The sequence below is a fragment of the Pteropus medius genome, unplaced genomic scaffold (assembly GCF_902729225.1).
Source record: "Pteropus medius unplaced genomic scaffold, Ma_sr-lr_union100, whole genome shotgun sequence".
Classification (NCBI taxonomy): domain Eukaryota; kingdom Metazoa; phylum Chordata; class Mammalia; order Chiroptera; family Pteropodidae; genus Pteropus; species Pteropus medius.
In genome coordinates, this window is record NW_024351072.1 from 1,633,407 (window position 1) to 1,647,646 (window position 14,240).

The 14,240-nt window shown below is 37.1% G+C and overlaps 1 protein-coding gene, 1 non-coding gene and 1 pseudogene across 10 annotated transcripts in view; 1 reads left to right on the forward strand and 2 right to left on the reverse strand.

The window, feature by feature from the left end:
• Window positions 1–286: 286 nt before the first annotated feature.
• KLHL13 (kelch like family member 13) overlaps window positions 287–14,240 on the forward strand; it is a 228,254-nt gene continuing 214,300 nt past the window's right edge. For 4 of the 9 annotated variants that reach the window (XM_039842510.1, XM_039842511.1, XM_039842508.1 and 1 more), the window contains exon 1: window positions 757–1,015. The gene's annotated coding sequence lies outside the window, so the exon portion shown is untranslated. Of the gene's footprint in view, window positions 381–711; window positions 1,097–14,240 lie in introns of those variants that run through there. The other 5 variants (XM_039842514.1, XM_039842512.1, XM_039842513.1 and 2 more) reach the window with 5 other exon arrangements.
• LOC120586082 (uncharacterized) lies at window positions 7,286–7,404 on the reverse strand (annotated as a pseudogene).
• On the reverse strand, window positions 11,756–11,874 carry LOC120586078 (5S ribosomal RNA). The gene has a single exon (XR_005648591.1). It is a non-coding gene; the product is annotated as a 5S ribosomal RNA (ribosomal RNA).

Here is a 14,240-nt window from a genome sequence, read left to right on the forward strand (position 1 = left end):
ACTAATTTTGTAAACTTGGACAACTTGTTTGACCTTTACCCTTCAGTAGCGTCACTTGAAAAATGGAGATAATGTGGGTCTACTGGCATAGTTGTGAGTTAACAGTTCAGCTCTTGGTTCATAGTAAAAGCTCAGTAAAATGTCAAACTGCTGTACTTGTTATTCTTCCTCTTTGTTAAAACTGTGCTCGGGCAGGGAAGGGAGCGATGAAGCGCTCATTGCACAAGAATGATGAACAGCTATGTGAGAACTTGGGTCAGGCATATTTTGAGGTGTGTACCCTACCGAGGTGAAGCATACCGTATTCCTGGGCCATCTGTGAACATGAGGGACCCTAACAACTGCTGGCAGGAGGCACAGGCGGGCCTCCTCTTGGAGTGGTAAGAGGGACTGCTATTCCTGGATACTTGACAGTTTCACCTCTCGTCTCCTGGGTACGAGAAGCCATGTGTGCTCCAATCCGAGTGGCCCGGTTTCGGAGGCTGAGGGTCACTAGGCGGTCACTCCCTCACTGGGCTCATCCTCCGCACGCATAGCTATGGCGGAGGGTTTCTGCTCGGACCCTCCGCACTGTCCTAGCCCCAGCTCCCTCGCCTCCCGCGCAGGCGCCGCCAAGGCTACCCCTGTCGCCATGTTTCGCCCGCCCCCGCATCCTCCCTTCTTCCTTCCCTCCCTCCCCTCCTTAACCAGGCTCCCGCCCCGCTGCCTCCTCCCCCCCCACCCCCGTGAGGTCAGGAAGGCGGGGCCATTGCCGCAGCAGCTCCCCTCCTATTCCGGGGAAGCCTAGAACTGGGACTTTTGAAAATCGCTGGAGCGGCGTTTGGGTTAGGGTCCACGCCCTCCGCCTGCGCGAGGACAGGGCGAAGTGACTGGGGCAAGAAGGGTGTGCGGAGGTGCGGGGTCCAGTGCTTCGTAGCAAGAGGGAGCCCCGGCTGCGCCGCGCGACTCGCTCTTTGGCCCTTGCAGCGTAGCAGCTGGCAGATAGGCGGCGGGACGCTGGGACGCGGCTAACAAGGTGAGGCAGAGTCCTGAAGTCACTAGAACTACATCGGCCGCCTCCCTGCGTACGGGACCTGGCGAGGCGAACCGGTGAGCGGTAAGGAGTTGGGATCTGCACCAGGGGCAGGCGGACAGGGACTCAGCTTAGCTCTTTACACGCCTCCCCCTTTTCTCTCGCGTGCTGCTGCGCTCCCCCCATCTCTGCACCTTCTCACTCCTACCTCCCGGACTAGCTTTGCCAGACGCCTGGGTTGTTTTAGAACCCCGGAAACCAGTTTTCCTTTGCTTCTTTGTTATCCCTCCAATATTTTCTCGCCCAGGCTTCACCGTCGCTGCTCTGACAATCTAGGGTCCCTCCCTCTCTGTCTGCCTCGGCCCAACAGTCTCTTGCCCTCTAACAGTTTCTGCTTTGTGCCTCTCAACTCGTCCCTTCTTCAGAATCTTCTAACTTGGAAAGCTTCACTTCTGGCTCCCGAGTCAGGAGCATTCTCCTCTTCTTCCTAGCGTTTACCTCCGCTCTGAACGTCTTCATCTCTGAATGAATGTCTTGGCTTCTGGGTTTAATCACAGTTGACTGATGAATTTATTGGAAGCTTGCAGTCTAACAAACCTACGGTTTACTGGAAGTGATGAGAATGATCCTCTAGTAAATATCAGCCAAGGAACTTTAAAGTTTCTTTCTAGGTTTCAATAACTTGAGTCCAAGAACCACCGCCACTTCAAATGTATGTATGTTTGTATGTAATCCTAGCACATGTTCCTAAATCTGATTTTTCCCCTGCTGCTGAGCAGGAGGGCGGGGGATAGGGGGGAGGCGGAGAGACAGAGAGACAGAGACGGAGACAGAGACAGAGACAGAGACAGACCCTTTTTGATGCCTGGCTCCATCTCTCTGTCTACAAATTGGGACGTTCATGGTTTTAAGGTAGTCAGGGGACTCTAGTAATTTGGAATAAAATCACTCAAGTTAGCATAGGCTGGTTACTAAGCACATTGTATGGGAACTGAGATATTCTAGGGTTTGATGTCTCTGTTGGGTGGGCACCTGCCTTTTAAGAAGACACAGTTTCTTACATTAGGGCTCATATTTGTATACACCCTCAACAAGCAGCATTTAAAAACCACGGATTAAAAAAAAAACAACAAAAAACAGACTACGCTTTTTTTGTGCATTGGAGATTAATTTGCTTAAGTTGATTTCACACAGCACTGGTTTTTCTCTCAGCAATATCACCTTCTCCCTATGCAATTGCCCTATTGGCTCCCATTCTGAGGTTCATTTACTCACTTCCATGCTCTAATTAGTGTGTGAAGAAAATCGAATGGAGAATTAGAAAATGGAAGTAGAGATCGTGAACTAGCACATGCTGACTTTTGCGGCTGTGTTTTTGGAAATGGTTATATCTAGTGCTCAAATTTGAAAACAGAAAAATGAAATAATTAAACACTAATGACATCATTTTACATTTAAAAATATTAGCTCCCTTAACTGCAAGTTCTTCTTAGTATCTTTGTATTTAACAGTGATAAAATTGTTTGCTTGATGTGACCAGGTGTTGCCATTGACATAGTATGCACTAATTGGTAGTAATCTCCGAAGAAATCTAGTTGTGAATGAAGATAACACCAAATTTCACTGTCCTAGTAACACTTATTTTAGCAGTGAGACAATGAATGTAGTTTCCGCCGTAACATCAAATGATGTATTTTGAAAATAGGTAAACCAGAGCCTCAATTTCCCAAGTTTTTTAATCTGTATTTTTATAAGCACACTTCAAAAGTATGGTGTGACTATATAGAGTTTTATATTGATGTTCTGAAGAAAGTGGTATTTACAAGAACAGTAAAAACTATTGATTATCAATTTAGTTAAATGATTTGCAGGTGATTTGTAGTGCTTCTCATTCACTTGGTAAATTTCTGATTTCACTTTACTTCTATTAAAAAATGGAATATAGCAGGGAATGGGGATTTATACTAATAAGGCCACCTTTCTAAATCTGTAATTTTCTTGGCAACTCATTGTGGAAAGATGTACAAACTTGCAAACTGTTTCGAGGAAAAGAGTTTATATCATTATGTTATTTTTTCCTTTTTTAATTATTATTGATACTAAGTCTAAACTAAGATTGCCACTAATGTGAACTATTTGTTTATCAGGAAAAAAAGATGGACGTGAGTTCATTATAAGCATTTTGCTCTGAATCTCAGTATGTATTTGATATTGGATGTTTGATAATGCACTTGGCACACTTAGAGGTTATCAGACTAGATATTTCTGATGTTACTAAACATACCTGCAGTTGGCTATTGAATTCTCTACTTTTATTTTTTTTGTATTTTAAATTACCTTTCTTCATGTAATTTGACTGATAGTAGTGAAATGAGAATAACCAATTTTCAAATTGTTTGATTTTATTGATGTTGAATAAACTCCTATAACCTCCTCAAAGTATTTTTTTCTTAAATTGATTGGTTGAAACCAATCTATTTTTATCGCTGTGAGATAATACAATAATTTGTCAGGCATCATCGGATTTCAGAAAACGTATAAAGAGCATAAAAAAAGGAACAGCCCTAGAGAAAAATTGGGGAAAAAGGCCTTTTCAAGTTACTGACATTCATAGCAATCAGCCTTTAAAAATATTGTTCATTCATTTAGTAATTTATTTTACACGATCTTTTGAGTACCTTCTATTTGCCAAGCCCCTGTGTTAGGCCTAATGATAAATCTTAAAAGGCATGGTCTTTACTCTGTGGAGTCTCACAGAGGTTATATTCCACCAAATGCTTTAGAGAATAAACAAGTAAACAAAAGAATATCCTTATAGATTACAGTGAGAATAATGAAGAGAATGAGCAAGATGTGGTATGGAGAAATGAGAAAGGCCTGTTTAGCTACAGTGGTCAGGAAAGGCCTCTCAGCGAAGGTGACCTGTGAACGGACCTGAAAGAGAAGAGAGAATGATCCTTCCTTGTGAAAGAGCAGAGAGAGGAATAAGAGCCAAGGCTTTGAGGCAGAAAGACAAACTTGGGATATTTGAGGAACAGAAAGCCAGCCAGTATAGCTGGAGCCTAGTGAGCTGGAGTGGGGTGGGGAAGAGTGGTTAAAGGTGTTCGAGAGCCTAGAGTATGTCAAATAATAGATAATACAGGGCTTAGAGATTCTGAGAAATAGTTTGAGTTTGATTATCAGAACAATGGGAAGTCATTGAAGAGTTTATATTAACTACTTTTCTGTGGAAGGCCACTGGCTGGAAAAAAATTAGTGGAAATAAATAAAAGTTTGTTTTATAAAGTATAAATAGAATATCTACCTACTCAGTTGTTTACATTAAACCTGTTTACATTAAACCTGAGAATAAAAAAATGTTGTTTGATATGTATGCTAAATATATATGTAATTCTCTATTCTGTTTAGATAAGGGGATAGGGAAATAGGAGCTCTGAGGTATGTTAAAAAGCAGTTTCCACTGTCACACTCTCACCTGTGTCCTGAGGTAAGTTGTCACTAACTTTATTAGAAATCAGATCATTGTTTAAGACTTTGTTTTTAAAGAATGCTTTCTCACAGAAATATGTTTACTTTAGGAGGTTGGAAGTTTCATTTGCATGTGAGGGAATAAGTTAGGTTTTAGAAATGGCCTTTGGGATTTTAAGAGGAGTTGGCCATTTTCCTTTAGCTGTTGCCTACTCCAACATTTTCAAATTGCCAAACCTGTATTATTTGAGAGATTAGTATCACTCTATTCCTGATGCTTAAATGAATTTAAACTTGACATTTATTTTGTTGCCCTGAGCTCTTTCTTGAAAGCAATCCAGCTTTGAGGTCTGATTGGCCCAGAATAGGAATGCAGACAGTCATTTACATTATGTAGGGGTAAATCCTAATATTGTGGGATATTAACCTGCAAAGTAACCTTCAGCGGCTCCTGCAAGGTCTAGTTCTAACTCCTTAATTTAGGACTCAAGAATTCTACATGATTTGACTTAGGCCTGCTGACCCACGTCTTTATTATTCTCTTACACAAATTCTCTGTTGGTTTAAATGGATTTTTCCCAGTTGGGAACTTTTGTCGTAGTATTATTCTTGGCATACATTAGGTACATAGTAACTACTTGTTGAATGACTGCCATATCATCATCCATTTGCAAAGCCTTCGCTTTCCTTTCTGTCATTGCAAATCCCAATACTAGTCAAGGAACAGTTCAAATTCTATATCCTATTATACCATCCCCCACTGATCTGATCTCTGAATGAGAACAGCAGTCACACACTTACATGCGTATCATAATTACAGTAAGTCCTCAATGTCATCTATAGGTTCTGCAACTTTAAGCAAAATGACATAACTAAACCAATTTTATCATTGGCTAATTGATATAAACAAGAGTTAAGTTCCTTCAGTATTTTACCAATGTTAAAATGAAACAACGATGCAAAATGACATTATTTGAAGACCTTTTTTTTTGTTGTTTGCAATTTTTAAATTTCAAAAACTGAAAACCTATAAAATTTTTATTTGGTAAGTTAGGAGCCCAAACTCAGGTGGTGATACCATCTGACTTAAACTGATGTGCAGGTATTTATAGTCTTTATTCTGCTTCATGTTAATCTTTATTCGGTTTTGCCATAGAATTAGTAATATGTTTATGGGGCAGTGCCTCAGGCCCTACTGGGGTATTACATAATATATAGTACATGCAGGTTATTTCTGTCCAAAAGTATGGATATTTCTGAATTTGGAAATACATCTGGCACCAGGACCTGGCACATAGTAAAGTTGATGCTGTTGGTGCTGATTAGGGAGGTAAATAGACTGTTTTATCCTTCCTAATACCTAGTTAATATTGGTTACCATGTAAATATGTGCTGATTTATTCATGCAACAGCTCTGAATAGAGGGCTGGCTGTATGAGTATCATTTTATCATAGGAAAAAGCTAGGTCGCATGATTGAAATGAGCCAAGACCCAGGTCTTTCAATACTCTTTCATCTAGTACCAATAAAAGTTTTTTTTTTTCTTTTTTCACTTATACCGAGTGTTTTTTGGGTAGGGAGGATTCAGTTAATAATTTATTTAATATGATTAGACACTTATTCTTTGCAGTTATTAAACAATTATTAAGCTCTTCATGTGTATAGAAATAAAACAAATGAGGCATGGTTTCTGGCCTTCAGTAGTTCCAGCATCATGCATGGTTACACTCATGGGGAAATCATTAATGTCAAAAACGTACAAAGAAAAATACAGAAACAATTGAAAACTTGTTTTAGTGTCCACTACATGGAACTGGTTTTTATTCACCCTAACCACTCCTCACTCTACAATATTATCTCTATATGACATTCCAGCAGCTTTTTCTGTCTAGCTATATTAAGCAAAATATGGTTTTTATTTGTTCTCCTTTGTCAATATTTATAAATCATAATTGGAATATTTTCTTTGTCCTTTTTCTTTTATGGATTTGGGCATAATTATATGTCTCAAAAGATTTTTCTGGAATGTTCTTACAGTTGAAAACTAGTCCTTGAAACTATTCTGCCAGTTCATTCAACAAATATTTATTAAGAACCTATTATATTCTAGGAATTGCACTAGTTTAGACAAATAGAACCTCTGTCTAGTGCTCTTTTCCTCAAACTGGAGCACACTGGGTATACTGGGTGATCAGAGTGGTGACATGATAGTGTACCCCAGGAGCTACAACATAAAGCAGATGTGTTTTCTTGAAGCATCTGTCTTACACAAAGATTTAGAACATTCACTGGTAGCTAATTTAAAATGTTTAGTAATATTTATACAAATTCAAATACAAGCATACTTGGAGATATTGCAGGTTCAGTTCTAAACCACTGCAATGAAGTGAATATTACAATAAAGCAAGTCACATGAATTTTTTGGTTTTCTAGTGCATATAAAAGTTATATTTACACTATATTGTAGTCTATTAAATGTACAATAGAATTACATCTTATGTGCGTACCTTAATTTAAAAATACTTTATTGCTACAAAACATTAACCATCATCGAAGCCTGTTGGAAAAATAACACCGATAGACTTGATGCAGGGTTGCCACAAACCTTCAGTTTGTTAAAAAAATGTAACATATGCAAAATGCAGTAAAGCAAGTACAATAAAATGAGGTATGCTTTTACGCTGTGCTTTATTATTTTATTTTATTTTTTTTATTTTTTAGGCAAGGCAACCCTTGATTGACCTCGCAGATTGCAAGGACCTTGTCAGCTTACAATTCCTTATTTTTTTTATTTTTTATTTTTTACACTTAGAGCACCTGGTCTTTCTAGGTGGTCTCCCCTCCAAGTACTAACCAGGTCCAACCCTGCTTAGCTTTCGAGATCAGACGGGATCGGGCTTGTTCAGAGTAGCATGGCCGTAGAATGCTGTGCTTTTGAGTGCAATATTTATATGAAAATTTGAGGTAAAACCCAATACTTCAGAGAAAGTCTCTGCTTGCAAGGGCAGCTGTGGTAACCCTAGCATGACACTTTAAAAAGCGCTGAGGCCACACTTTGCTGTCTTGAGTTTGTTTTTTTAGTCAAATACTCATACATTCTCATAGCCATAAATTCCCATGATGACCCTCTTATGTTGCCTAATTTCTTTCAGTTCAAGGAACATCCTGGTTGCTTAATAATGGTCTAAATCTTAAAATTTGTTGAGTCCTAACAGAATTCTTAATATTTGTGGGCAGTAGCCAAGACTGATAGTGAAGGGCTTGTGAAGGCACTGATAATCTTCAGAAGAGAGCTTGTTAGAACACAATAACTATGAACTTAAAGCAGGACAATTGATGGGGTCGAAGCTTTGCCCCATTCTATGCACAGTTTCCCATATCACTGAATAAAGTTAACTTTTGCTAATTTTAAAGCTTCATTTGTTTATAACACATTCAGTATACAAATTGCTTTAATTGCTGGCCACTGAAATAATTAATAGCGAAGTTGTTAAAGTTTATGTGCTTTGATGTTGATAAAAGATTTCTAGAGTTTGAAGTGGTTTGAAAAGTTTCAAGCAGAACATTGGAAGAATACCTGTTACAAAGCACTGATTTTATTTGCTCCAAATGAGAAAGGTGAAGAGAAAGGCAAGTGAAGAAAGGGGATGAAAGTAAATGGAGTAAGTCAAACACTGAATCTTTCAACTGATTTTTATTATTTATGCCCCCCTTTCATTTTTCCAGACACAGTTCACAGGGCCTGCCATTGTTGTATTGTTGGTTACTCCCCCAAACTCAAGGATATAGGTATAGAGGGGTGATTAAGGAATGGTCTTTATAGTCTATGTGTGAAGTGCTTTTACAGTCTATTCAGTAAAAGAGGATAAGAGAATTGTAGAATTTTGCTTCCTGGTGCCACTTTATAAAAATAGCCATATATTTTTGAAGAAGACTTTATTTTAACAAAGTTTTCTATTTTGCCTTTGAATATTTTTCAGTGGAAAGGCTAAGTTTAATGGCTAAGATCTTGGGCCCTGGAATCACAGACTTGGCTTCAAATTCTGCTTGCTTCTTGTTGGCAGTGTAATTTTAGGCAACTCTCTTTACCTCTCTGAACCTGTTTGCCTCCTCTGCAAATGATCTCATCTGGTGATTTTAAGGATTAAATGAAGTAATGCTTACGAAGTGCTAAGCACAGTTCAAGCTACACTGTAGATATAGTTATTACTGACATAGATTTATGTCATAACTAGTTAAAACTTGGAGCACACTATAGGAGTTTATATGGGAACCAGAAGTGAGGGAAAATTGTGTCTTTCTTTATATTGTCTCAATCCTAGCTGGAATGCTATTTTTTTTTTTCATGATTTCAACAAGTATTTATTTTTGGTCAAACATGTTGAAAAGTTTTGAGAGAGAGTATATATATATATATATATATATATATATATGTATTAGCAATCGTATTAGTTTGAAGAATCTATCACATTCTTACACTTCTTTAAAAGCCTATGAATATGTGAGGTAAGGGAAGCTAAATACACCTGGAATCTAGTAATTACTTTTTGCAATTCTTGGTAAAATCTGTTTCATGTTCCTCATCTGTAAAATGAGCTAAATCTACTTCACTGGGTCATTGGAGGAATTATGTTGTGAGAGGACTTTGTAAAAAGAAATGTGTCATCCATGTGTAAAGAATCATTGATATAATCACTCTCCTAATCAGAGATTCCCCATAGCTTCTAGATGATTTTATCTTCTTCTGGAAGGAATCAACTTTTACTTCTAGCAGGCGGTATGTATATAATGGTATGGAAATGCCTCTTTAGTCTAATTGGGGATTAAGCAATTTAAAACTGAGCTTCTTTCAGACTTTGTGAGGGTTGGTCTATTTTTTGGACATGTATCTCTTAAATGGCAAGGAGATTATTTAGAAGTAATACTAGTTTTCTGGAATACAAGAAAGTTTATGGTAAACGCTTAGCTTATTATGTATTCAAGGTGACATCACATTAAATGCAAGGACAATATCAAATTTTTAAATATGATTGGCCCTCTATATATTTAAATATGATAGCGGGTTAAAATTATGATTAAAATTTTATGGATTAAATGGATTGAAATTTTAATCTTCATTGGCCCAGTATATATTTAAATACAATATACTAAACTGGACTTTGGGTGGTAAACACACAATAGAATATACAGATGTCAAATTATAATGCACACCTGAAAATTATATAATTGTATTAACCAATGGTACCCCAATAAACTTAATTAAAAATAAATAAATACAATATACTATTAAGCTTAAATGGATTTAAAATTTTAATCTCCATTTTGAACGGAAAGGGAGGTGCAGGAAAATATACAAAACCAAAAATTTTGTATTTTAAACAGGAAAACTTTTGGTGTTCTGGTCATTAAAAAAGGTCACATGTTTTCCTGATTTATCTTTATTCCAGATTTCAAGTTCAAAAAAGGAAATATTGAAACATTTATAAGAGTTCAGCCACTGGGAAGAGGGATACTTCTATTTGAATAATGTCTTCTATAGACTTTGAATTTTTATGGTTATCTTAGGTTTTTATTATAGTTAACTCTAGGAGCAAACCAAATAATACCTTAGAGATGATAAAAGTTCAATAGCAGTTTTGCTAAATGAATGCATAAGTCTAAAATAGGTTATTGAGAGCAGCTTCAGTTGTGGAGGGCTGGTCTAACCTTTTGAGTTACAGGTTCATGTAGAGAGCGTTCCTGCTCTCCTATGTTCCAATGTTCTCCTTTGGTTCTAATATGAGACAAATTATGAAACAGATGATCCTTGGGTAGCTGACTTGGTTATGGAATGCCATAGGTACACAGAAGGGAAAAGGCCAGGAAACACATTGCTCAGATAGTGTATATTCACAGTGTTTTGTGATGATTATTATGACAATACACATTCAAGTACTTAAAAAGCCTAGGTCACCACACTAATGAGATATATTATTAGCAGTATTACCTGCATTTACGGATAGTCATTATTGTCAGCACCATATATGAACACAAAAAGACAATGTTCAAAAGTAGTTTTACGAAAATTAGACTTACTCTACCCTCAAGTCATGAGCTCAAATGTTTAAAGATAATACCCTTTATTTATAGAGCAGCTTTCTTTTGAAGCATGGTTAATTATCCTTATTTACTTCAGTGGAGTATGCACAATGAAGTTAAGTGATTTGCAGAAGGACATGTTGAGGTGGATCTAGGAGCAGAATTTAGGGCCCTTGGTTTCTTATCCAACGTTTTCGCACATGAAAAGTTCTTTGGCCCAAAGGATCCTTTCATAACTCTAGTCTTTCAGTTGGGATGAAATGATACTTTAGCAGTGGAAATATCAATCATTACACCTGTATACCTGTATACCTTCTTGCACAATTCAGTATTTATCGAACTGAGTTTTGGACTTATGAAGGAATTTTTTTAAGTATCTTGTAGGTGCTTTTGGTATCTTGTAGGTGTGGTTATCATTTAAACATTCATGAACAAGCATTTATTGAGTAATTATATGTAAACACTCTACTAGGAGGGTGAAAAAGTACCACTGCCCTGAAATAGCCTATAATCTAGCAAGGGCAACAGAGAACATGAAGAAACTTGATATCACCCAATGCTAATACTAATACCAGTCATTAATTAATAAATTATTATAGCACCTTCCGTGAGTCTGGCACCATTCTAAGTGCTTTATATATATTATCACATTTAAATGGGATAATAATTCTATGAGGTAGGGGCTATTATTATCCTCATTTTACAGATTAGGAAGCATATGGTATTTATCTTTCTCTGTGACTTATTTCACTCAGCATAATAACCTCTAGGTCCATGCATGTCATTGCAAATGGTAGGATTTCATTTTTTTTATGGCTGAGTAATGTTCCATTGTATATATTGAACCACAATTTCTTTATCCAATCATTTGTTGATGGGCATTTATGTTGCTTCCATATGTTGGCTATTGTGAATAGCGCTTCTGTGAACATAGGGGTTCATAGATCTTTATGAATTATTGTTTTGGTTTTCTTTGGATAAATACCCAGAAGTGCAATTGCTGGGTCAAAAGGTAGCTTTATTTTTAATTTTTGAGGAACCTCCAGACTGTTTTCCATAATGACTGTACCAATTTGCACTCCCACCAATAGTGTATGAGGCTTCTCTTTGCTCCACATCCTCACCAACACTTGTTTTTTGACTTATTGATAATAATCTGACAGGTGTGAGGTGATATTTCATTGTGTTTTTTTTAAATGTCTACAGCACCTGGTATTCCTATGTGGTCGCCCACCCAAGTACTAACTAGGCCCGACCCTGCTTAGCTTCCAAGATCAGATGAGATTGGGCATGTTCAGGGTGGCATGGCCGTAGACTTCATTGTGGTTTTAATGTGCATTTCTCTGATGATTAGCGATCTTGAGCATCTTTTCATGTTTATTAGCCATCTGTATTTCCTCTTTAGAGAAATATCTACTCAGGTCTTCTGCCCATTTTTTAATTGGATTCTTTTCTTTTTTTCGAGTTGTATGAGTTCCTTATGTATTTTGGCACCTATGTTTTCACTCAGAGGATTTTGAAATGCTATTTTACGCTGCCTCAGTGTTTTTCTGTGCTTAGTATATTCTTGAGCTGCGTTTCTATTCAGGGGCCAAAGTAGTTTCATTTGAAGTTAAAGTGACTTGATTCACTTAAAACATGTTGCGGTGAATTTTATGTATATTTTTTTATTGGCTTACATGGATTCTCTGCTCATCATGTGTGGCAAATGTGTGGTAATCTCACAGCTAGTGGGTAGGATAGAATCAGACAAGATGGCACTGCCGTCACTGGAAGAAGAAGACTAAGGATACCTTTATATTAATTATGTGGAAGCATATCTTTATCATGGAGATTAACAGTTCACATCACCTGCACTTAGGGAATCAGATGCTGTGGAGTTAAGAAAAGGATGCTTGATTTAGGAATTTTGGGGTCTATATTGTGATACTGCCTTTTTTTATTGCTAATTTTGTTTATTAAGCTATTGTGATACTGGGCTGTGTGGAAGGGGGTTAGAAATGTGCTCATTTAAGGTGAGCCAAATTGGTCTGGTTTAAGAGGATCATTCTGAATGAGAAACTATCATGCCATTTAGAAAAGAGGATCTAGAGTAATGTGAATATTGAGTTTTCTATGACTTGAGATTTCATTTATTGATTAAAAAAGAAACCATTACAATATAACCATAAATTATTACTTCGTAATAGTTTGATTTTCTGCTTAAGTTAGTGCTAAAAGTGGTTTAGACTCTTAAATGATTTAAAATGTCTCTAAGTGACTCTGCATGTGGGTTAGGTACATCTACCTGTTTTAAAGATGAATCTGCTTTCTTGGCACATGAAGGAGACTCACTGGTTTTAATTAGCCTTACTATGTATGACAGCACTATTTTTTTTGATGAGAGAGAATGAGGCATTTTATATAAATTCATTCAAGAAAAATTAGCAAGTAGCTTCTGATCCAGGTGCTGGAGATGCAGTCATGAAAAGTGAAAGTCGTACCTTCATTCTCAGAGGCACTCACAGTAGTCTGCTCACTCTTTTTTTTTTCTTCTAAAGAACCATAGAAAGGCCTTATAAGGCCTACTGTGTCCCTCTTGGTACTCTTTAGTTGCATTCAGTCATAAATATAAGGAGGAAAAGGAAAGTTGGTCTCTAGCTCCATTAAGCTGAAGTGCTGCTCTTACTTATAAACCTTTATTCTTTCTTTGTGTGCCCCAAGTGCTTTCTAGGTCATGTATCCCTTTCTGGTGACTTAAATGGAGATTATAAGATCACAATTGTGACCATGTTCTCTTATCCTCACACTTTTCTACTTGCTACTCTCTCTGAAATGCTGACTACTACTTGTCCTTCAGGATTCAGTTTAGTTGTCACCTATCCTGGGAAAATTTTCTTGAGCCTCCTCTACTTCACAGCCTCTACCAGGCATTTCTTCTATATATTTCTATAGTATTGTTTGTGCCTCTCCTTAGCAATCTTTATTATAAGTAATGTTTTTACTTCACTGCCTCTCCCTTTGGAAAGTGACTTTCTTAAGGGCAGGGGCTAAGTCAATCACCTCTGTGTTGTCTGGTGTGATACCTGGCCCTGATGTTTAATTTATGTTTGTCGAATGAGAATGTGAATGAATATATAGCTTACTAATTATGGCTGCTTGATTATACTGTCAGTTCTTTCTGTTTGCCATCTGGAAATTGTATTTTCCACTAGCCAGCACTGTGTAATTTTACAATAAGTATTGGAAAAATCAGGTGGACAGAAATATTTATCAGATAACTATAATATACAATATAAAATATAATAGGAGGTACAAGAAATAGATGTGTAAATTAACTCAAAATGGATTAAGGACATGACTATAAGACCTGAAACAATTAAATGCATAGAAGAAAACATAGGAACTAAACTCAAAGACCTTGGACTTAAAGAGGATTTTATGAATTTGACCTCAAAGGCAAGGGAAGTAAAGGCAAAAATAAATGAATGGGACTACATCAAACTAAAAAGCTTCTGCAAAGCAAAAGAAACCGTCGACAAGGCAAAGAGACAACCATCTGAATGGGAAAATATATTTGCAAGCAATGCCTCTGATAAGGGCCTAAAATCTAAAATATACAAAGAAATAGAACTCAACAACAACAACAACAACAACAACAACAACAACAAAACAAGCAGTCCCATTAAAATATGGGCAGAGG